General features: G+C 32.5%; 1 protein-coding gene across 5 annotated transcripts in view; it reads left to right on the forward strand.

The window, feature by feature from the left end:
- Window positions 1-3,845: 3,845 nt before the first annotated feature.
- The window catches only part of Synd (protein kinase C and casein kinase substrate in neurons protein Synd), a 91,936-nt gene continuing 70,883 nt past the window's right edge, over window positions 3,846-24,898 (forward strand). For 2 of the 5 annotated variants that reach the window (XM_089711390.1, XM_089711391.1), the window contains exons 1-2: window positions 3,848-4,135; window positions 19,699-19,784. The gene's annotated coding sequence lies outside the window, so the exon portion shown is untranslated. Of the gene's footprint in view, window positions 4,136-11,145; window positions 11,422-19,698; window positions 19,785-24,898 lie in introns of those variants that run through there. The other 3 variants (XM_089711386.1, XM_089711388.1, XM_089711387.1) reach the window with 3 other exon arrangements.

The raw sequence follows: 24,898 nt of genomic DNA on the forward strand, positions 1-24,898 counted from the left end.
TTTGTTGTAAACAAATTGAATTAAAAAAAAGAGATATCAATAACTTTAATAGAAGAGGCTCAGTTTTTTAACATCACAGTTTTAATTATAACAATTATTTAGTCAAGCATTTTGTTTAAACTGTGTAAATATTTTTTTAGGAATTAAAAATGCGATCATTACATTGTTTTTATTTGCATTTGTTTAATATACGATAAAAATTAATAATTATTTTACTTATAAATGCGATTGTGCGAAAAAAATGCCAAAAGAATAACCGCCTTTAATCAAAACATGGGCCAACCCATTCTATTGAAAAATTGTTATATGAAGCACGGAATATATAACTATGGTGGGAAAGTATTGTATAACTATAGGGAACCAATAATACTAACAACAGCAACACATAATATTTCTTATGTGAAAAATATTATAAAAAAAACTAACTTCGGTGTCATAGTATGAAGATATAACGATACATAATGTGGGTATACATAATATGGGTGACGATAATGATTCCATTCTTTAAAACTACAACCCTTTCTATCAAATTTTATATTTCGTGGGACAAAACGTATTATCTATTTTTATAAATCTGGCCAAAAATTTAAACTAGTGTTCAGCGTTTCGCGAAAAACACTAATTTAATACAATTTTATAAATTGGACATTCAGTGAAATGTCGTAAAAAAATTGAAAAGGAATTGTAAATACTTCAAATAGTGACTAAAATAAAAGAGATTAAGTTAATTTAAATTGCGTATTCGATTGAATATTATGTAACGGCAACAACATTTTTACGAGAAATAAAACATAACGATTTCAGGATTTGATGCCATAGTGAGATTAGTAATACTTTCAAATATTTTCCTTGTAAGTTATTTGAACTCGGTTCTTATTCACCCAACATATTATCTATTTGTAATTATTGTTAAATGATTTATAAATTGCTTCCAAGATTTTAATTGATTTTTATATTATATTATATTTGTTATGCTTCCATTAACAACATCAAAATTACAAAATGTATGGTAACAAAAGTCAAATTTATAGAAAATATTTATTATCTGTGACGTTTTCTTCCCTTCATTTGCCTCCCGTAGTGGCATTTAATAATAATTTAAATCCCTGACCTCCATGGAGGATATATTTAGCATATAGGTCATAGACAAATCGTTTTGTTTTTTAAAGATTATTTGAAAGTCATTGTATTTGAAATTCTATTTTAAATAAATTTTATTGTTGTTGTATGTTATTTTAACAGCACGTTTATTGATTTTGATGTTTTATAATGACTATGGAAATGTGTTATGTATTATTTCATAATATAATCAAGCTTTTGGTGTTGTATAATCGATTTAACAAAGTCGCTTGTGCCAATTCGAGCATTATTGTATGGTTGTAAATAAATTATCTTTATGTAAAGTTATTTTTTCATCGTATAGTTATTTAATATAAATAAAGTGATAGGTTTTTAGATATCTTTTTGTGAAATAAATTGTCTATGTACGTGTAATAAAAAACAATTTTAATTCAGCTTTTTCGACAGTTGAATTTGACAGTACAATTTGTGTTGCCCAGTTAATTTTTTTTCCCTATAATTGGTAGAATTTTATGAAAATTTTTAATTTGACAATGTGTCAAGTGATATTTAATACGTTTAATTAAAAAATACTTTTAATATAAGATTTATAGATTATTAAAATTGTGCCTGTTATGACGTATAAATGCTTCGTGGATATCATATTATAACTATTGTATTTGGAATATCTAATCATATCTTGTGTATCGTGTCGTGGGGTGCTTCTCTTTGTAACCAAAGCTTAATCGATACACTGAGTGTCGAAAAAACCTGATAATGAATCCCGAAAAATATATTTGAAACATGGCCATTTTTTTTTGCAGTAAGATGAATGTAATTAATTCATCTTACTGCAAAAAAAAATATTATGGCAAGGGACATCTTACCAGTGCTTAAAGATGGCAGCATTAACGGAAATCTTAAAGCTAACATACCATAGATTTTTAATCTCAGTGTGACGTATTGTTATAATCTATTGTCTTTATATTGTAGTGTCCATTTATGATATAGGAAAATCTATGTATAAATTTTATATTTTAATCTAATTTTCATATAAAGGGTGCAAATATTCTTTAATTATACTTATACAATGTATTCCTCATTTTATTACTTTTAAAAAGTCTCAATTAAAATCCGTTCCATATAGAGTCACAATAAATTATTATTACTTACTATTTAAATATTCTGCAACTACAATTTATTTTTATGAATGTTTTTAAGGCTTTGTGGTTTTTAGTTCGTGGATTAAAAGAATAGCGTGGTAATGTTCATACTACAGTGTTCATGAAACTCATTTTTAAATCTAACTTCCTTACTAATAAATTTCGTGTAATATAGAGGAAATGGAACAGATCATCGATTTTCTGAATCGGGGCTCAAATTTATTAGTAGGACCGTAGAAATGCTATTCTACAGTTTATTTTAGCAATGGTTCCTACTTCCTGTACTTAGAGATTAAATATTGATGCGTAGACTAAAATAACCAACGGTCATTGACGATATAACGTATACCTTTGTTGATTTAATGAGATGTTTTATATAAGAAAATTGAAGCGTTTAAAGAAAAAGATGAGACGTACCAACCCCTTGGGTTATGCCGTTCTTGAACGTTGGTTCATTTACAAGTCAAGCGAACTGTTAATAAAAAATATTTTATAAAGACTTTACAAAATACCTAAAAATGAAATGAAATTGAAAAAATGAATTTCATTTCATTTCAAAATACCTAAACGGAATTTATGGATCTCGGGTGTTTATCGTTTCATTGCATTTCCATTCACTGTGAATATGTTTAAGAATAATGTACTCTATATAAAATAAGGACTTTTATATTATATAATGCCTACCTTCTTAAATTATACAAAGCGAAATAACTGTTGCAATATTATGTTTAGTTATTGAGGAATTGTTAAATTAAATATAATATTCTTAAAACGTGTTTTATTATATATTCCCAAAGTATTATATGCCCGTCAATTATACACAAAAATAAAGCATATCCTAATAAAGAAAAACAAATAAATAAAAATATTTGTAATGCGTAACTAACTGTGTATATTTGTTTGTCGACTAAACCACTGACATAATTATTTTCATTTAACTTGGAATAAAGATAGTCTAGATCTTGGTGTCCTATTATAGCTATAGGCTACTATAAAGTATATAAATCAAGAAAAATAAAACTTGATGTGAGTGAAATATGCAGGACACGCGGTAACGTAAAATGCACGCCAGTCGCAAGCGAAGCCACAGACTGAAAGCTAGTTTATAGTTTTCAAATAAATATTATTGTCTCTAAAAACTGGAATTTTCCATCGAATAAATTCGACCTTTTGACTGAATGAAGGCAGCATTATTTTTCCTATTTTTTTTTTGTTAATTTTTTGTAGACTCACATTTACATTATGTACATTAGAGCACAAAATATTTGAAAAATAGATAATTAAATGATTAAACACAAACCAGGCACTTAAACGCAAAACAAAAACTTATATAAATTGTTATGACCTTGTTATGACAAAATTCCGCTTAAAATAGATTTTAATAAATTGGAATAAAATAAAACAAGTTAGCAGAGCAGATAAAATGTATACATATTTGTTAAAGTTGCAGAGTGTATTGTTCATTACACAATTAGAATAATAATTACTTTTTCGTTGCTTTAAAATTTCCGTAATATTTTAATTATTAATCTACATATTTTTTTAAGCTTATTTTATGGGGAAAAAATAAATTTACAAGATGGCAACATCAACACGTGAGTAGACATAACGTGACTTGTGATAATGGCAACACCTTCAGTTATGGCCGTCAGTCAGTTGGAATAGAAGCCAGTGATCGTTGCTGAAGTTTCGCGTTAAAAATTTTAAGTTTCTTTTATTTACGTGGTTTAATGTGAATTAATTTAATTTTTTTAACTATATTTGTGCGATTGTGAATTGAATGGTGATAACATTGGTCGTAATTTAACTCGTGGAATGTTTATTGTGCCCTCAACATAATAGGATCAGATCAGTGTTCACTAAGTTATTATTGGATTATTGTTTGCTGTTTACACATTTATAACGTAGCGCAGGTAAGGTTCTGACCTGTAATTTAGTTTAAACGTATATTGTAATGAGACAGATGCAATTCAAGTTTTTGCCACGAACTCAACACGCGCGATGTGACTCGTTCCCAACCGGGAGATAACGGCGGATTATGTAGCAGATTGCGTTTGATTCTGATAAGATTCCGTTCTTCTTGACACCTGAAGCCTCGCAGCGACTCCCACAAATGTACATGGCGCCACACAAACACGACAATCGTTGTAAATATTGACGTATCAGATGGAAAAATTTAGTGTGAATTACCAAATTTCATGCTCTATTTCCCGCTGAAAGCTAAATTTGTGTTGAGATATTTTAAAAGTGAACGGTGGTTCCGACTTACTCATTTAGTGCATTACACACATTAAAATACCATTAAGACTTTCATGAATTCTACTTAAAATCCAGCTTATATAAATAGTGCTTGCATAATAACTTGCTGATTCACTAATGATGTAAATTCGACGAGAAAATAGGTATAAACCATTGGAAAATTTATATTGAGGTTATTTCCATATGTACAATCCAGCACTATCTGTTGAATTAATTTTATGTTATTTATTCAATAGATGCTGAGAATTTGTTACAAATTTTAAATATAGAGATAAATAACATATTATTAAAGTTTTAAATATCTAAATCTAAATATCTACAAATATCTTATTCTCTTCTTCTTCTTCTCTTAACTTTGACATTTAACACTTTAACTAAAAGTTAGAAGTATAAAATATACTACATAATTATAATCCAATTCAGACATTCTAATAACATAATAACAGTAAAGCAAAGTTTTATAAGTAAAAAATATTGGCTAAACAAACAAGAATGGCTACTGCGATTGATTGATAAGTCATACAAATATTGATAATTATCACTTGTATGTGTTCATGACATCACCACCATGTGTCTTCATCTCAAGGTCTTTGAACACTTGCAGTCTATTGTTACTTATGTTAATGTAGACTTAATTGTGTTAACTTTTATTATTGAAGTTATTGATTCTTTTCTAAAGATTATAAAAATTGATCACAACTCTATATTGCATTATGTCTGTTAGGTAATTGCATTGAAGTATGCTGAATTTTAGATTATATTCATGGATTCTTTTACTACCTATGTCTGCATATTTTAAAAGTGCTAATAATTTTTTTTGTTGCTGACTGAAAGGGCAACGAAATTCCTATAAAGCAGAACTTTAAATTGCCTATAAGTGAGAATAAAAGAACTGAAACATTGCAATGTATTAAATGCTTAAAATGAAATATTTAAAATTGCTTGTTTATCATTATATTCGCGCCTAATACTTTCATAGGCATATTACTTAGTTGACCTGAATTATACTGTAATGTAAAGATAGATAGATAGATAACTATAATTTTAATATAATTTATATGGAAATGTTTGCTAGATAAGTTTCTTACTATCTGATAATTATTATCATGAAATAATCTTAGATTGTATCTCTTATATGTATGTGGACTATTATTCAATTATTGAGTTTTTATAATTATTTATTTGATTGTTGTTCAAGGAATGCTGTATTAAATGATATCATGTATATAATCAGATAATATATGTGTATCATATATTATAATATATAGTATGTCTTTAACTCGACATCAATTATATTTAAAGACACAGTCGCCAATATTTATGTGAATTTCATAAAAAAAAATTATTAGATAATATAACATCGCTAAATTGAGAAATGCCAATAAATATGTACAAAACATTAATAACTCATCTAAAATGTATATTTTAATTTTAAACATACTGCCAAAAAGAAAACTATAATTTATCAGTTCATTTTTAGGGTTCCGTACCTCAAAAGGAAAAAAACGGAACCCTTATAGGATCACTTTGTTGTCCGTCTGTCTGTCCGTCCGTCTGTCCGTCTGTCAAGACCCTTTTTCTCAGGAACGCGTGGAGGTATGAAGCTGAAATTTATATCAATTACTCAGGTCTACTGTCCCTTGAAGCTGTGAAAAAATCAAACTTCTAAGCCAACGCAATCAAAAGATACAGCCGTTTATGCCGCAAATTTTCGACACTTGCAAGGGAATCAAAACCTACAGGGTGCTTCCCGTGAACTCAGAATCTTGAAATTTGGTACGAAGCAACGTCTTATAGCATAGATAAAGGAAAAATTACGAAAACCATAAATTTTTAGTTACATCACATAATATGTATTTTTTTTAATAATTTTAAACTTACTACCCATTTCCTCATAAACGCGTAGAGGTATTAAATTGAAATTCATACCAAATACTCAGGTCTATAATACCTTTAAGCTGTAACAAAATCAAACTTCTATGTCAACGCAATCAAAAGAAACAGCAATGTACGGAACCCTCGGTGCGCGAGTCCGACTCGCACTTGGCCGGTTTTTTTTTTAACAAATATTCATTGGTTATTACTTTTTCATTGACTTTTAAATATAACTTTAAAAAATGAGTCACATAGTTGTAAGGTTACAAAGTTGTTTTATTAAGTTAAAGTAAGTAAGTAAATTAGGAGAAGGCTGATAACGCTCCAAGTTGACTCTTAAGAAATGTCACATTATAAACTGGTTATGACTCAAACTTATGTAGGTATGTATAAGATGAATGAAATTATAATAAGTTGCGACTGGTTATTTTGATGGTACATATTATGGTAGTGAAATTCTTATAGGTATTGAAAAGGAAGCAAAAAGTTCAGGAATAATTTTCCTTCATAGAGGCCTAAGCGCATTCATCTATCCATTTTTGCTACTATTTTTAGCTAACATATTTTAATGTAAACATATTTTTACATGGGTATTGTGATTTGTTAAAACAAGTTTTATAGTTTTGGAAATTTAAGTATGTTTTAGGGTATAAATCGTTATTAATTCATAATATTATTGTAACACTGGCAGATGCCCAGCTCGCTATAAAGCATTTGAAACATTTAGATAAATATTTTACACCCCAGAATTATGTTTTAAATTGGTTAAAAAGTAAAATTCTAAATGAATCGATCAGATTGAAGTCCAAATAATCTAGTAATTACAATCGATAGGCGGGGCGCGGCCGGCCTTGCGACACTGACCGGAACTCTACCGTGGATGCAGTTATGCCGAGAGGCTTGCACCTTGACCAAGGAATACATGGTCTATTTATACTTTAATGTTAACGTTATAAGGATGTTTTGGTCGTAGATATAATGAATTAGTTGGGAAACTAAGTACGTAAAAAGTCGAATTTGCAAAATCCAGTAGGTTTCTACCTACTGGATTTTGCAAATTCGACTTTTTTTATCTCGGAATTCGACTATCGGAAAATTTGATTACATTGGAGGATCGTTTGATTCAAGGATTAGGTAGGTATATTGTGATTAGATATAGTTATATGATAAATCTTTAGCTTCTTATTTTTTTTAATGAAATTGAAATTAGGTATCTGTGATTATGTGAACGATGTTGAACATATAAAAATATTCAAATTTAGAACCCTCAAAATATAAAAAAAGACGTGTGGCACTCGGGGACTGCCGCGGTAAAGCTATTGCATAGCATGCCTTCAAGCCACACCTTCGCGCCCGTCGGAGTGGGGAGCGTGAGGTTTTTTCGTTACGGAATCCCCGCGCTCAAGGCCCGCGATAGAAGCTATGCAATAGCTTAAAAAAAATCATTGATCATACCTATACAATGTAAATATGAATTTGCATGCAACATCTGGACTGAATATTCACGGTGAAATAATTAATATACTTCACAGTTATGTAAACTTGCATTGCTAAAATTAACGGTTACGCAAAACTTGATTGAATCGTAATGCTATTATTAAATTCTAAAATACTATTTCGCAATGCATTAATTCATACAGTGAACATTATGATTGACTCATTGTTATACTGTATACATAACTATTGCATTTCTTTAATATGTTACTTTTGTAGGTACTTTATAATTATGACGTGTATGTAGACATATAATAATTATTATTGTGGACAATACTTCAGTAAGTATAATATATAAGGCGCGGGACATATACAAGCGGCGCGGCGCGCATCGGGCGCACCGCGGGCGCGCTGCCGGCGCGCCTCGGGCGCGCTGCCGGCGCGCATCGGGCGCGCTGTTGGCGTCCGAAAATGATATTTATATAGAGTGGTTAAATGCATTTTCTTCATGCATAATTTAGTAAAATTATGTTTTTTGTGCTAAAAGAGATTAACATTAATTTGAAAGTAACGATTTTGTTTTGATAATTCCTTGTAAGTAAATAGCGAGGATAACCCCACGATTGCAAATATATCTTTGTTGGAAATGTTGGAACTTACTTGGAAAATTTTATAGTACTTTTAAAGTAATTTTAAAGTAGTACTGGTGTAATGATGGAAGAAAAGAAGGTTAAAATAACACAAAATTTATATTGTACTAGCGGTCCGCCCCGGCTTCGCCCGTGGTACATATTTCGCAATAAAAGGTAGCCTATGTTCTTTCTCAGGGTCTAAAGATTATCTGTGCCAAATTTCATCAAAATCGGTCCAGTACCTAGTTTATGCGTGAAAACCATACATACATACATACATACATACAAACCTTTCCTCTTTATAATATTAGTATAGATAAAATATGGTTTTCAAACACAGGTTTACATTTAAACCATATAAATCTTATCATTAAAATCTCAGTTCAAAAGTATTTACAGTACTGATCATTCCACAATATTATTACAATTACAAATAAATAAAAAACACAATAAAAATCAGGATTATCTTTATTTCTGACATTGTAAATACATGGGAACTTTCATTATGCTCTTCTTCATTTTCACTTTCTCTACTGCCATCACCTGTGTAAATCATTTCATCGATTAATTCAATTCACCTTTAAAAACAAAACGAAGAAGGGTATGTAATAGCAACTCTATATAATTCCACACAGAGAGAACACATTTTTGACTGACAGGCTACCGTCTCCTACCACCCGATTTGTTTTTGATTGTGTATGACCGTGAATTGACCTCTATTTGGATGCGATGGGGGAAGCGCGCCTGCGGTACGCCTGCGGTACGCCCGCGGCGCAACCGTGGCGTGCCGCCTCGTCGCCTTTCCAAAATTCTTTCATACAAAATGTATAAGAAGGACGTGGTGCAAAACAGATTCAAGAGGTGCGCTTATGGCACGCCCGCGCCCGCGCCGCTTGTGTTTGACCCGCGCCTAAGATATATCTCTTGCATAGAACAAGTTTCAATCGATATTATTACTATGTAAGTCAACATCCAATCAAATGGCATCTAGCATTTTTATGCTTAGTAGTTTTTGCTCTCTCTTAAGTATACTCTCATCAGTTTCATTATTACATCAAAATAGGCAATATAAAACATTCGAAATCTAAGAAATTATTTAAACAATACCATTTGCAACATTTGCGTACGATTAATCAGCTCCACATAGAACAATCCAGGCTTTTGCACAATAATCATTAAGTTAATTCGTCTTCGAGACGCATTTAATTACTGTTTTATCACTGGAGGGGAACAGTTATGCGGGTCTAATGTGCTTTGGCGCGTCTAGCGAAATCTTAACTCTGCGTCAAATATTCTCGGTACATTAGAATGTGGAATTTGGTGTAAGTATGGAGTGTAATGTGTGATACTGTTAGCTTATATGGGACCCGTTTAAAGTATTGTGGGTTCAATTTTTATCACATACGATTTTGCCAAAGCAGAGATTTTTACACATATTTCACGATATCATCGCAAACTGCTTACCACTTTTACCATTATGTACAAAGATGCTATTAATTTCTTTAACAGATTAGTTTCCACGTAAAGCTTAAACGAAGACATAGTCTTGCAAGGTCGAGGTCTAGGCGAAACAATAATGCTTTTAATAATAATAAAAAAAAAAAAACTAAGTTCGACGTTCAGCCAGAACATCTACTTATCTCGCCGTCCACGTCAATCTTAATGTTTGACAGTAATGTCAATGACTTCACGTTAATCAACAGACAGACATACATTTTACGTATTTATCTTTAGACTCTTGATTTAGGTTCACGAATCACGATCATCTATCATAAAAGTCTTGTTAAAGTGATAAAGTGACCAGGAAATAAATTGTGGGAACAGCATTGAAATTTAATAGAATGTTCGTACAAAAAATAAGTTATCTAAGTCATTGCTGTGCCGGTTTGAAATTGCAATACAAAATAATAATTGATGTCATAATCTTAAATAACTTTTACGTAATATGCACTTATGATAACCGCTCATAAAACATGTTTTATTGGCAATCTATGAAATAATTACTTATTCACTGGACATTGGTGGTCAAGTAATGTAAGTAGGTAATAATAGATCGTTACACAGGATTTATTCACGTTTATGAAGCAATAACTTTCAGTTTTAAATAAGTGGGTAATTTTCCAATTTCAATATCGAATTTTTGCGTAGGCGTTACTTTGCCAGTGTCAATTTTATTTTGATTTCAATATAAAATAATGAGATATTTGATTTCGATGGAAGGACACCATTAGTTGCCATTTTATTCTCTACCAAATTTCACACAGATCCGATCAGCTGTTGTGCCCGAAAGATAAACAAACAACCTCAACATTCATACGAACTTTCACATTTATAATATTAGTAGGATTAGTAGGAAGGATTATAGAAAAGCTATTCCTTCTTATTTTTAAATCAATTTTTGAGAACACATCATTCATGATTATACGTCATTATGCTACTAACTAAATGCAAAAATAAATCGAAAACAATGTTCAGAATATTCTGCGTCCTTTTCAATATTACACAAATTCAAATGATACAGGATACGGCGTGTTGTAATATCAGAAATCATGAACGTGTAATTACATTTTGTATTGAATTTTAAACGGTTTTTTCGCACATGCATACCCTCGATGTATTGGGTAACGAGACTGATAGAGAATCAGTTTCTCCAATTAACTCCTAACGTGCACTATGTCCGGTGGTGGATGACCCCGCTGATTTCTACAAGTTCAGGAAAGCGGTTGAATACCTTCCGGTTAGGTTTAGGAGTAGCGAGAGGATACGCGCTTCGTCGGAATTTCGCAAGCCGGTTTATATCCGGACGTGTTGTAAATTCGACCGGGATGATTCGCCGGCTTGCTACTTGGCTTTGTTCAGTCACATCGCAGTTTTGATTGTGTTGTTAACGCGTACAGTGATAAAGAGTTACGCTTTTATCGCGCGTCGTATTCGTGCTGTGATTCTTTAGTTATTCGCCTGTTTAAACATCTAATTGGCTGTAATTGGCTAGTTGAAAGGTATGTTCTTTTTCTAGTTTAGAATTTACGCTTTAGTGTATTTTGCGAGTGTTTCAATTATACATTACGAGTTCCTTTTTTAAACTGGTATTTAATTTAGATGTAACCGGTCGGTTTGTTGTTAGTAAAGTACGTATTTAATGTTACTCGAACACTATAATTTATAAGTTAATTTAATCAAATAGCCCGTTTAACTCGCACTTAAATATTAATGAAGCATATTTAAATGTTAAGTATTGATTTAATTTATAACGTTACCTAATAAAAGTTTGGGAACTCGTCTATCATATCGTTACCACATTTAACTACACACGAATTCAAAACAAATCGGCAGATAATGTAATTGTACTCACAATTGTGCAGTAAATGTAAAACAATGGCTTACAACGGAGTCAGTCACGCTAAGATTTAGCAGAAAAATAAGGCCGATTAGTCACCGGTACAATGAGGTCGGTGGAGCGCTTATTTAGCGACATGCGAACGATACGAAATCGTCATAATTCAATAATTGTATTGGGTATAATTATGCGCTATAAGGAGTAACCTTTAAAGAGGAGTGAGATGATGCATGATTATTATAGTAATTACGATGTTACTGCGCATGCAGGTATGTTTCTCTGATTGTATAAAATGATTGCTACATCCGTATTCCATAAATTTGTGAAATTGCAAATGTTATATTCCTTTTATATTGCAGTTAATAAGTACTTAAGACATCTATATCAATCCTATACCACGTGTCATGTCTGATACAATTGGTTAGGGAGCCAGGTGCAAATTTGGTTCATTATTTCCTCTCAAGAGATAATTCGTCAGACGCATGAGAGTATAGTATTATAAAGCCTCGTGAACGTCAGCTGGCGCTCGGTTGGGGGGGTAAGCGGTTGTAGCCTCCCACGCACATAGGAAAAAAAATACATTCATTCATTCATTTCCTCTCAGCTAAAAATTTGTCAAATTGTAGCCAACCCAATATCTCAACGAAAAAAAATAGTCAGCTGGTTACAACATGGTGTATTATCCGTCAGCTGGTGTCTCGAACATGAAAGTTAAATTTAAAGAAAAATTTATTTTCCGTTATTTCCTCTCAAACAAAAATTTACCTGATGATAGCTTATATGTAACTGTGGATAAATATATATGTCAGCTGGCTGTATCTTGGTGGAAAAACCGTCAGCTGATACGGGAGGCTACAACCGCTCTTCCCCCCAACCGAGCTCCAGCTGACGTTCACGAGGCTTCATAATACTATACTTTGATGCATTTTACTAATTACCGCTTGAGAGGAACTTGGTCATAAAATCTGCTGCTGGCTCCCGGACCAAATCGATACTCCTCAGTCGCAATGAGCAGTCACAAAACAAACGAGCGCAATCGATTCAATCGAATTAGCGAGTTTATTCATATCGACTCATCATCGGTTTCCCAACAAGTGTGGTATGCGAGGTGGTCACGTTTTGTGGAACTGGTTTGCGTCTTCAACGAGCAAGTGATTATATTTATACTGAGATGCTCGAATGACGGATTTGACCATATTATATGAGGAGTGGTTAGTTATACAATTCATATGTATACTATTACTTTTCTTTTTTGGAAAAACTGCAATGATATTGGATAATTTTAATTTAAGTATTATTTAGTTAACGGCAGAAGGAAGTAATAGAATTAGAAGCAGCAGAAGAAACGGGAACAATTGCAATACTAGTACTTCTTTCCTATGATCAAGGTATCGATAGTAAATACTAAATACACCTAGTTCCTTTTCTATTGGTCATTTTTTGTCGGTTTTTCAATGGAATTTTAACTCGTATGTGTCAAGTTTAACAAATATGCTTAAAGTTTGACCTTGACAGTGCACGTGTCACGAGTCGGTTTGCGGTGTTTGTGGTGAACTTCTAAAATTACAATTAATCTTCCACTAAGTAATTGAAATAATGCCACGAATTTTATTTGTGATACTTTTAAAAAAGCTATTGTGGTTCTCTAAAATTGGTACCTACATTCTACAGGTCATATTGCATTAGCCAAGATGTTTTTCTAAGAACTATGATCTATTTCGGCGTTCAACTAGAAAAAAGAATCGTTGATTGGATAATATTAACAATTAAGATAGTGTTCAAGATATATAACAGTTACTGTTCAGTTCGCCAGTAATGAATGGTGAATTGTTTGTCACAAACTCACAAAGCTAGTGCTGTCTCTGTGACCTACATACAACTCTCGATAGCTTTAATTGAGTACAGATTCTAGTATGATTTGATTATTGAATGCTGAACTGGGTTCATTTATCAAATACTCCAAGGGCCAGTCATGATGTTGGAGTGAGTGGACTATGCGATGCGCGGAATTTATGTGTTTAATAAGGACATGGATTATGTTTCACAATCTGTACACAGAGCGCAAATAAATGCCTATAATTCAAACAATTCTTTAATTAAAAGTCTTCTTGGACAATGTGAAACAGACTGTAAATCCTAACAGTTAATGTTGTATTACTGTGTACTTTATTTAATAAAGGGCTTTAATTATTTTGTTCGCTATCAAATGGAAGTATAACTTTACCCTCTGCTTTTCAGTCCCCGTTTTAAAATGTTCATTGCAATAAATAGGCCACTTTTAAGTAATGATTTCTGCCATTTCTTTACCCATTCTTTCGTTAAACTCGACGGCATTTTTTCTCACAATTACTTCGTGTTCTCAGCACATTGTTGGATTAATTTTTAAAGTAATTTGAGCTCGCAGTGGAGTATTGAATAACGCTGAATCAACAAATCGCTGAGTCAATAAATTATAATGTATAGGTACCTGATGTATCGAATTACATTGTACATACCGTCTGAGGGATAGAAGTTTTACATATTTGGACCGGATTTGTTTTGGATAAAGTTTTGTTTTACTTACCTTGTTTATATTTGCTTTTGCTTTGGGGAATTTCAAGAACTTGCTTACTTTTGGGTATCTATAAGGATCCGACACGATCTTTTGAATATATGTATTCGAACTTATTACTTAAAAAGTTTCAATCCTGAGAAATTTTAAACTCAGAACTCCTTTATTTTAATATGTAGCTTTGTAAAACCCGGGAATAGTAGATAATACGATCTGATTAGTTGGTGTGGCCAGCACTGTAGCCTGTATGCCAAATATAGAAAGAAAAGAAAGCTCTCACTTTGTTACCAGATATCGATTTAGTTAAAGGTTTATATACTTTATAGTGACATTTCTGAGGCGGGTACGATTTAAGTTGCTTGTATTGTCTTTTTCTTAAAAAGTCGAAATAAAATATAAAAGTAAGGAAAAATTTATCAGCTGAATTCAAACTTTAGGAACTTATAAATCTTCGTTTCGTTTCGTATGACGTATGGTATCGTTCTCAATCTTCATAGCAACAAAAAATCCGTACTCAAGAGCTCTCCATTCGGTTATTTAAAAGATAATTTAGCATACAGTTAAAGAGTTTTGATCGGGTGGACCGAAATAAATTAGCATATTTACTTCAAGCGACATCACAAAAAGTGTCCGAACTAAATTAAATCGACTATAATGATACTTTAATGAGCGTTTAATGCGAGCTTCTGTAAAAAATGTTACAGCAAACAGATTTCGTGTGTACAGACTACAGAGGCTTTAAATATTTAAGCTGGATTAACGGCATCTCGGCTATGACGGAATTGTAGTGTATATTTTTCACAACCTGTTCCGACATTCTGAGTTCTTAGTACTCGGTGTATATTGTCCGCTTACATTGCAAAGGTTTCACTTGAAATAGCATTACACCGGTAATTACGTCAATTGACTACATTTTAGTACAAGAGGCGTGGAGTGGAAAGGGAAAGTAGAAATTTACTCGTAGGGTAGAGTAATGTTTATTGTTAATAAAAAATACCCTCAAAAATTTAAGAAAAATTTTCCGACAGAACAATCGATTTTTGCCAAATTTTAAGCGGAAATTTAACTTTTATGAACGATCATGTAACATTTAATTGTATTAAGCTCAGTGCTTAACTCTTCGTCTTCGAAACTCACCGCTCGTAGAAGATAGGTAACTAGTTACTCCTGTTTAAATGCCACAGAACAATGTAACATCGCTACAGAATCACGTCTATAATTTTCCTAATTCACCATTCAGTTGTCTGGTCGCGGCACTAACAGGAGATAGTTGTAACAGCGAAATAACATGTTTGTTGAGTTCAACCGCAATGCCATTAAAATAACTCTGGCCCACGCACATTATCATCGCCGAAATGCACACGAAATTATACTTTAGTCGTCCACTCTTAAGGTCGGGATTAAATCAGTGGTGTGGTTCCAAGCTTTTTCTATTAAGCTTCACCATAACGGGTCGCAATTTATCGTCGGATTTATTGACAGATTTATCTGTTATTGTATGACGCGCATTGATTGCGCGACCTTGACCATCCTTGGACAAATGTGACATTAATTCAATCGGACGTGAATGGCATGCCTATGAGACGTAGTATTCAATGGTAATCGTTTAGTTTTTATGCTGCTTGCTTCATATCGCATTTGGTGTTCCCTTTTTTATATCGTTTAAATAAATGTGGGTACAATTAAATAAGCTATAGTTAGTATCTGGAGCCAAAGTGTTTCCGTTTTATGGACTTCAATTGGATTTATGACTCTCATTTTAAGTGCTAAGTTTTTGAAAGGATATGCAATTTAAACACTCCTTATGATGTCCTTGCATATAAAATACACTTCAGAAGTGAAATATAAATTATAACTCTGAAAATCCAGTTCTTGGTGAGGTGATCCCGTCGTTGGATGATTCTCTTGCATATTTTATATTAAAAAGCTTGAAAAATAATTCATAATATTATTACCCACAAATTTACAATTTTAAATTAGCTATTAAACTAAACGGAAAACACGATAACTATTTTTGAACATGCATTAGTAAATACTAAATAGGTATGGATAGAGGATGAAACAGTTCTATGTATAGTTAATTCGTTCCTTTTCAACATATCCTTTACATATATTCTATCGACATTTTTGTCGGAAACTGTTTATTAGTCTAAAGGGTAATTATTGATTTTTAATTTCTACCGAACGATTGCACAAATAGCTGTATTCGACAGTTTAATTGCGCATTTTGTTAATTATTATATCAATATTTTACACTTGTTTTTCAATTTCAATTCCTGCGATTCTAAATCCAGTTTTTGTAGCAATAAATCTTGGAAATTGTAAGAGTTTTGTTTAATTGCTTCGAAACCTGGTTTATTGATTAGTTTAATCGGCTAGGTCGTTTGTAAAAGCCTAACGCTATTAATTAAGTAGATAGATAGATAACGACTAGGTTGAAGTAATGTGATTAGAAATATTTGACCGGTGACGTCAGAAGTGATTTGAATTTAAAAAAAAAAAGTTCGACAATTTACATGACGTCATCTAGTTCCAAATATGTAAAACTAACCTTTCTTTGACTTTAGAATTGTAATATGTATTTTAGGAATCACACAAATCAAAGGGAATAAATGTTTAAAAATTTGAACAGCCTTGTAATAATTTATACCTACCTACATAAATAGTACTTAAACGCTAAAGGTTATGAGGGTACAAAAACAGCTGATAGGAGTATGAAATTTGGTTAGGAGATAAATTATAATCTGAATTAGTTAGTATAGCATATATTACTGCTTTGCCCGAATACCAGTAGAATAAAGCGGCGAGATCCAGTCAGCACATGCTCGTATCTATATCAAATATCTTTAGAGACAAAGCAGCATCTAAGTTCTAACATACAAGACTTGATTGATTACTAATTAGGTGAAACTCAAACGAGAAATACGCGCACTTTGCATACGAATCGGATACCGGTTTTACCTCTCTGTATGGTAATTAATTCAAATGCTTAACGAAAGTTTTATTATAATTTATTTATGTTGCTCATTGTTTAAGACTTTCGTTGTGTTTTCACTTGTTCGGTTTGTAAGGAAATGAATTTTCAAGTTAACTTAAGAAGAGGGAATGATTAAATCTACTTTAAGCATTGTCTACTATATCGCTGAAAACACTGCAAAAGCTCGATTCAGAATTATAAATTTAACTACAAATGTTAAGATTAAACTTTTTAGGATTGCTCTCAGTGGAAACTGACTACGTTAATTTAAAGCAATTTGAACTACGAAAACAAGCACTATTATATAAAAGGAATAGTGTTGGAAACCTCTAAGATGATTTGGTTTTACCTTGAACAGGTATGAAGCCTGCGGTTCGCCCGCAAACTGCGGTCAAATGCCTTTGCTGTTATCGATCGAGATTCAAGACCTTATACATGCTATATTGCAAAACTTTCATATTGTATAGAGAGATAGATAACTTTTTGAGAAGTTTATAGTTGTAAAGAAAATGGTTAAATTCAAAGTAAACATAAATGTTTTTAAAATTCAGAAACTTACAACTAACAACTTGAATCTTGATCAACAACTAGGTTAGGTTAACTTGTATTTTCTTGATCTATTTTTTGTGTAAGTCTGTGATAAAGTGATTCGACAGATGTAAATTTATTTTACCCTTCGATAAAACCTGGATACGCATATTAAATTGCGGAAAATATATCAACCGACGAAGGCATCTCAACCGGCTACTACCCATAATACAATGCACATACCAATAATCCAGCCCAGACCCGTTCGATCTGCCATAAATCGATTTGTTTACATCATTACCATAACACATTGTATATTGCTTTCTAAATAGCGAGGCGAGTCGGGTGTATCGCGTGTCTTCTCGAAATTACGAGTTGCAAGGTATGACGGTAGATTGTTTTTACGTAAGATTGTGTATAGGTACTGGTTTCTTTGAGATTGTGATGCTGACTCCGTCTGTTTGTTGGTGAGTTGCGACTTGCGAGTAAAAGAAGTTATGTTTTGAATGTGAAACGTATTGGAATTTTACTAGATACTGATGAATGAAATTTGTAAGGCCCATTCGAGTATATTTTTTACCCACAGTATAAGAGCAATTTTAGTGGTCCAATTATTTGTTTTCAATTTACTTCAATTAAGTAAACTTGAAGCATGATGAAAAGAAGACCATCTAAATATTATAAAGAAATATTTTCTAATGTTCGAAATAAAAAAAAAACACAAATATTCACTTCTCTTCCCACGAGGAGGATAAAATAATTTACTCAACAAGTTTACGAATTATTTACGCAGTTCATACCCACAACACGGGTACGACAAGCACTCAATCAAAACAAAAGTGTCCGTATGGGACATCTGCCATGTCCCTGTAAAGCCGGTCGCATTAATCTCCACACGCTATAGCAATTTAAACGGTGTTCCATAATGATACGGGTGTTATTCGCGTGTGCTCATTACGCTAGGGTGTCTGATGAGGGATGACCAAGGTCGCCCATTGTACGGATCCGGTAGCTAAGCGCAAAGCTGCAGCTATGTGGGTATAATCGTCGTAATTGCCCCACGATGTGATACTACGGGTGTTTAACATACCACCTCGTACCCAGCTTGTGCCGGAATGTACATTTGTATCATGATAATGAAGAAATAAAGGCTCGGACCTGTTTTTAGCGCGATTTTTATGGTCACCCAGAAGCTTCTCGATGTTTTGTGGGTGTAATCTACAGATGTGATTGATATCGTTGAACAATTATTTTTCTATTACGGGAAAGGTTGGCTTCGGCAATGTCGTCCTACCTAATGCTTGTTACAATGATTGGAGGGGAAGAAATGATAATAACGTCGATTAAAACTGATTTGTTAATAAAAGGCTTAATTGTATAATCAACAAAATTGCTCATCGGCTTAATTAATTTTAATGGGCTGCGGTCATAATATAATTTGGGGCCGACCGCGTTGCTTGGCTGTTCGGGTTCTATGAATAAAAATAGCTTTCTGTTATAATTGATTTTTTTAATTAATCGCGCATTAATTCGTTGTTGGATTTAGTACATCTGAAAGTACGGTAAGCATGTAGATTTAGTTTCCTAATTATTTTTGTTTTGGTTATCATCTCCAAGGCAGTGTTGTGTGTACTATTCGTCAACGTAAACAACAATCACATTGATCGATTTTTACTACAGATATTTATAGAGTGGCGTTTATCATACACTTATTTATTAATTGAATCAAAGCCAACGTATACGTTTTTATGTCAACGTTTCTTTTTCAATGAGGTCGACATAAATTCATTACAAATTATATGCGATGTTCGGTATAGCTATTTTTTTTAAACTGTTTCTCTTTATATGCAACCTTTTCAACAGTTTTCTCTACTTGTCAACAGATTGTGTCGCACCCGTAACGTGCATAGATGAGACGCCGGTAGGTGACACCAGGCGAGCGACGCCACGCTGCGTGAATCTTTAACTTGTGAGTAACGTCAGATGATTTCACTAGTGTATTATGTATCTGTAGTGTAGTTTAATTGTAAGGAATGATGATTAGGAATAGAGGAAGTGGTTGATGTGAGTTTTGTTTTGATGGTTATGTGGAGGTTGTAGAAGATAGAAGTTGTATATTAGGTACGTCAGAGTTGTTATGGTAGAACTAGTGAATATTCAAATATTGTAATAGGAATATTCTACGCTGCTACAGAAGCGTTTTTACTTTTTATACTTTTTAAATAGCACTGATTTCGTCTTATCGATAGGTAGGTACTGACCAGCCTTTCTATCGTTTGAACAGATACGAACTTCTACACTTTTATACTGAAAACGTTAGGAAATTCGTTCCATGTAATTAGGACAATTCAACTGGTAAATCAATTTAACTGAACCCACTATGAAGTCCAGCAAGTGAACTGTCACCAAACACTTGATAGTTAGCAGACACTAATCATGTAACAAGTCTATGTAAAGTTGTTGTAGATAGAGAAGGTAAAAAGGCATTTTGTTAAAGAGCTGGTTGCTCCATTTTATAATGGCGTATATTTATTTCGACGAAAGCAACTTGCTAACAATATTGTGTGATAAGTATTAAGATTTTGCTATGTTTATTTGTCCATCAGATAAAGCTTAATGATATCTCTTATTCCTGAAATATATTTTGGATTTGTTCATCCATTGTACACACGATAAGCTTCAATTTATCAAGGGACCTCCCATATCGCTTAAGCTTTAAACGGATTAAGGAAGGCTACATAGATACTGACCCTTTAATAATCTGAAAAATATAGAAAGCATTTCAAAAGATAAGTAAATTCAAAATATAATTAGACCATCTGAGTTAATTAAACTTGGATGGGTAATGAGCGAAACGATAAATACGACCACAATAAAAACGATTCATAAATATATCAAAACTTACAAGAAAATTCTCTTTGGAGCATATATTTTATTCAGTGCGAACTTGCGACACCTTGCTCTAATTATGCAACAAGCCGGTCATCCACCTCTGTTATTTGCCTGATTCCCCGCTAAATCCGCAACAATCAAAGGAATAAGAAATGCTCAATCATCCAATAAGCAAGGTCGTTGACCGGTGTCCTTACAATGCTAGGCCAATTCAGCTTCGCCGGAGTCTAGCGGATGTGACGCGTGATGGGTGAACGGGTCGCGGTTAAACGCTTAGTATTGTTACGAGATACTCGCTGCTTTTCTATTGTGACATGTGAATAAGAAAACTATACAGTTTGGATAGCTCCACTAGGGGAGGGTAAGGAAAGAGCTTGTATGGCTATAGAAGGTATGGCAAAGCACTTGGAACATGACAGGGTTGCCAGTTTTTATGTATATATCGTAAAAATGTTCCTTAAATTTACTTTTGCTCTGCGGTAAATTGTACATATGTCTAAAGATGTAAGAATTAACGTTATGTGAATTTACTCGTGTATTGCATTTTAGTTTATCTTCACTTGTTTACATAGTCAGTTATGTTTCCTGTCTAACGGTGTGTTTGATCTATTTTCTTGTACATAGTAAAACTATTCAAATACAATGTGAAGATAGAAAATGCAAAGTAGTGACTTTGGTCCAAATATGATGCAATTCCCAATGTCTTGCTCCAGTAAAACTGAATTGTTTGAGTGCGTCAATTATTTCATCGTCATACCTACACTCTACAGTTGTTGAATTGTGCCAAATACTTTTGAAATCTTCTAAAATGGTTCTGAATTGCCACATAAAAAAAATAGGATTATTGGATATTGTTCAAACTTAGTCCAAACAAACCTTTGTGTTATTCGTATGTCACGGTGCTAATTAGTCGTGAAGCTAAGTAATATTTTTTACCTTTATAATATTACATTTATATGATTTATCTATTGGTTAATTGCACTTATGTCGCAATATTAGCAAATTTATTGTAACTGAAAATGAAAGTAAATCAAGGCGATATGTTATGTATGAGCAAGATCATTAAATCTATATTCTAATTGACGTGTGTGATGAATTGCGATAATCTTGTTGTTGCATTTATTTCATAGGTAACATTGTTTGTTTGATATTTGTCTTGTATCATATGAATAGATTTTAGTCGTATAAATTGGTACATTTTAAAAGGATTATATGTAAGAAAAACTTTGTATGTAAATCATATGTGAATCAGAGTTATAACAAAAGGTTGTTGCGACATTTTCTTACGTCTCAATCGCCTGCAATACACTCGAACCATTAATTAACACTCATAGTTAAACAAAATAGGTAACGATTGTCATATTTCAGCAGCTAGTTACGAACACATCGTGGTAATCTAATGGCTTACAAATGGCACGTTATCAATAACGTTCGTCACGACAGATCGTGAGCGACGTCGTATGCCTCTATTAGGTGGCTTTAGGACCCAATTGGTATGCTAATGTGCTCCCAATGTACGCTTCGACCACGACGCGACGTTATTAATTTGTCGTGTCGTGTCGTGGTCGTGACGGAACATTAGTATTATGTGCAACATTAATATTGTGATACGTGGATGCATTAATAATGTAATTGGACCGTTTTAACATTCAAAATGTTATTGTATGGTGACTACAATGTAATATGAAATATGTTATAAATATAAAATTGTTCTAAAATAGAGAATGGTTGAAATGTAACGGTGAAATAGATAAATATCTAAACGTAGGTGCCTACGTAACGGCCCGCTCGGGATTTTTAAATGTAGCCGTTTCTAAGATATCCTTCACATAAACTAAAACCCAAATCTTAATGCAATTTTTACGAAAGTTAATAAAAATTTCTAGCGACTTTAACATCAACTTTGGTTATACCTACGCGACGTATGTATAATTAAAAAAATTGCCACATCACGATAATTTCACTCAAGCTGAAAATTACTCATAACGCGCTTTTTCTTTCACCAACCCTAACCATATTTGTACATTAACAGACGCTACACGATGTATTTTATTACATTTTTCTTTTAAAAAAATACACAAGCCGCTCCATAAATACAACTGTTTATGATCCCGATGCGTTCAAAAAACACGTTCTTTTATGTCCGACGACTCCATGGATTTATGTTTATTTTTTACTTGAAACGAACATAAATTTAGACGCGGTTGTAGCGTTTTTTTCTCAATTATAAATACACTGATTCCTGGACGTAGATATGGTATTTGTACCGTAGTCTCATTGATTGATATATTACGAGTTTATTCCCATTGAATTTTATGTTATTCATGGTCTGTAATATTTAACGCGATCCCGATATTTCAACTTTTTCCCAACTAAGTAAGCCATGAGTTTCTTTGTAGTTAACATTCCTATGTTAACGATATTATAATAATTGCGTATTTAATTTATCTGCAACCAGCTAATAACTAATTTATAAAATATAAAGCATTGAGCATCACAATCATAATTGTGTTCCTCTATAATAAGTAATTATTAATTAATATGGCAATACAGTATCTCACTACAAATAATCACACTCCGTACTGTTCATATCTTCTAATATTGTACAAAATAAATAATAGCAAAAGACCATTGAACCTATTAACGCGTAGCAGTAAACTAGTTTCGCCAACAAGGCGACTAACCCTCTAAAATGGACCGAAATAACTTCTTCCGTGAGCCACATACTATGTACTATGTAGTGTGAGCGTAGTGTATGAACGCTAAAATGTAGTTTACACTATGAATAAATCGTATATTATATCTTACAAGTTTTCCTGCGTTGTTTAAACTTAACCAATTACATACTTAAATTTTGACGATAATAACGCTATCCATTGGTAAACAGAATTTAAAACGGTGCAGTAGTTTTTGAAATTATCAAGGGACAGACAGACGCGGTGGAGGAAGATATGAAAACTGCATTAATCGTCACTATTCTAAGATTTGCTTTTCTAAACGAATTAAATCATGACCTAGTTTACATTTCATCAAAATTTAATTTTCTTTTTGTAAAATCATTATGAATCATTATTTTAAGAAAGTATGTACAATTATTTCAATTTCAAAATGTTTAATGTACGTAAGTATATATTTTTTTAAGTATTAAACATTAAAGTTATAGAGCATTTTCTCCTTGTGAAGTGTAAATTGGAAAGTTTTAAGTATAATTTTTATGATGTGAACATGATATGAATTGTGTAATGTGTTAGTGCCGATAATTTTTAAGCTATTTTGTTAAAATGTCTGTAAATTGTTTGTGTAGTTTTTATAACGTCCGCGTCGTCAATCATCAATCATTTATCATCATGTTCACGTTGTGTCAAGTACACGTGCTCTACCCCACATCACGGGGCTAACTTGACGTTTTCATTTATATTTTCGTGTACTAGACGAAATTGTTTACCCTTGCCTAACATGTTCCCGATTTCCAACCGTGAAACTGACCCCGATTTCGTTTTTTTTTTCGTGGAACGTATTTGTAAATCCTACTTAAACCATTATGTTTTATGTACTGTACAATTAAATATTTTTAACGTACAGGTTGCCGTTCGCAATGCTTTTATGAATTTTCAATAAAATAATAAATTGAATTTTTTCTACACTAATATTATAAAGAGGAAAACTTTGTTTGTTTGTTTGATTGTAATGAATAGGACCATAAACTACTGGACCGATTTTAAAAATTCTTTCACCATTCGAAAGCTACATTATCCACGAGTAATATAGGATAGGTTTTATCCCGGAAATTCCACGGGAACGGGAACTATGCTAGTATTTTTTAAACCGCGGGCGTAGCCGCCGGCGGAAAGCTAGTATTTGATACGTACGTCAATGAAATAGGTAGCATTCCTCGCATTCAATAGATAGAACATCATTATTTTAAATTACCTCTTTATGCTTCAAGTAGTGGTAATTTATTGTTTATGCTCTCAACGTAATAGACAATTGTTTTAAATCATATTTATTGTATGTTACAAATGAAGAAAATTATTTATGATGATGGAAAATTGTTTATATTATTCTAACTACATATTTGGAATATAATAGTCAGTATGTATAGTCGTAAACATTCAAATAAAATTGAAGGGTTACGACTCTACATACTGGAGAACCTGTGTGCCTGTGAAAAATTTACACAAAATTAACACA

This window comes from Colias philodice, chromosome 26, assembly GCF_061535455.1.
Source record: "Colias philodice isolate Cphi_HAF_F1 chromosome 26, ilColPhil1 Martin Lab GWU primary, whole genome shotgun sequence".
In the NCBI taxonomy this organism is placed as follows: domain Eukaryota; kingdom Metazoa; phylum Arthropoda; class Insecta; order Lepidoptera; family Pieridae; genus Colias; species Colias philodice.